We start from the raw sequence: 658 nt of genomic DNA on the forward strand, positions 1-658 counted from the left end.
TGTCTCACTGTGGTAAAGATTACACTGACAGACTAATTCCGTTTGGGAAGGTTTCTGCTTAAAAGCAAGTAAAACTCTGAAAGGAAAGGCAAATTCATCACTGGTGAGTTGGCTGAATCCAGTCACATGCTATATAATATAACTTATCCTTAGGAATTCATGCCTCCAGTGGGCCTGCCTACCAGATAAGCTACAAGATGAAAGTGAGTTGCACAAGATTCTGGTGCCCAGAGCATGCACTTCAGTCTCTGTTTCTCCTTTGTTCAACCAGATGCTGTACAAGAAACGACATTCTCTCTCTCTTTCAAAAAGGAGTTAATCGAGGGGAGATACACAGGTAAAAGTTTTATGCATGCCGCTCTGCTAATGCTGCTGAACATTTCAAAAGTATACTTTGAAGTAATTTGTGTTGTCTCAGCTTCTCTGAAAGTTTACCCTGGATTCCTTTAGTCGTGGAAAACAGAACTCTCTTGCTTGATTTGGTAAATGCGGTCTTCAAAAATTGTAGCAAACACAAGGCACTGGTTTGCTTTTGTAGCTCCAAGTTGATGAAAAGACTTTTAATGTATTCTTGTAGGTGTAACCATGTGTCATAAGTATACCCACCAACAAGAGACAAACCCTAACTCAAAAATAACTGTTAATTGATTACTGAAAA

Source organism: Meleagris gallopavo, chromosome 1, assembly GCF_000146605.3.
Source record: "Meleagris gallopavo isolate NT-WF06-2002-E0010 breed Aviagen turkey brand Nicholas breeding stock chromosome 1, Turkey_5.1, whole genome shotgun sequence".
Classification (NCBI taxonomy): Eukaryota; Metazoa; Chordata; class Aves; order Galliformes; family Phasianidae; genus Meleagris; species Meleagris gallopavo.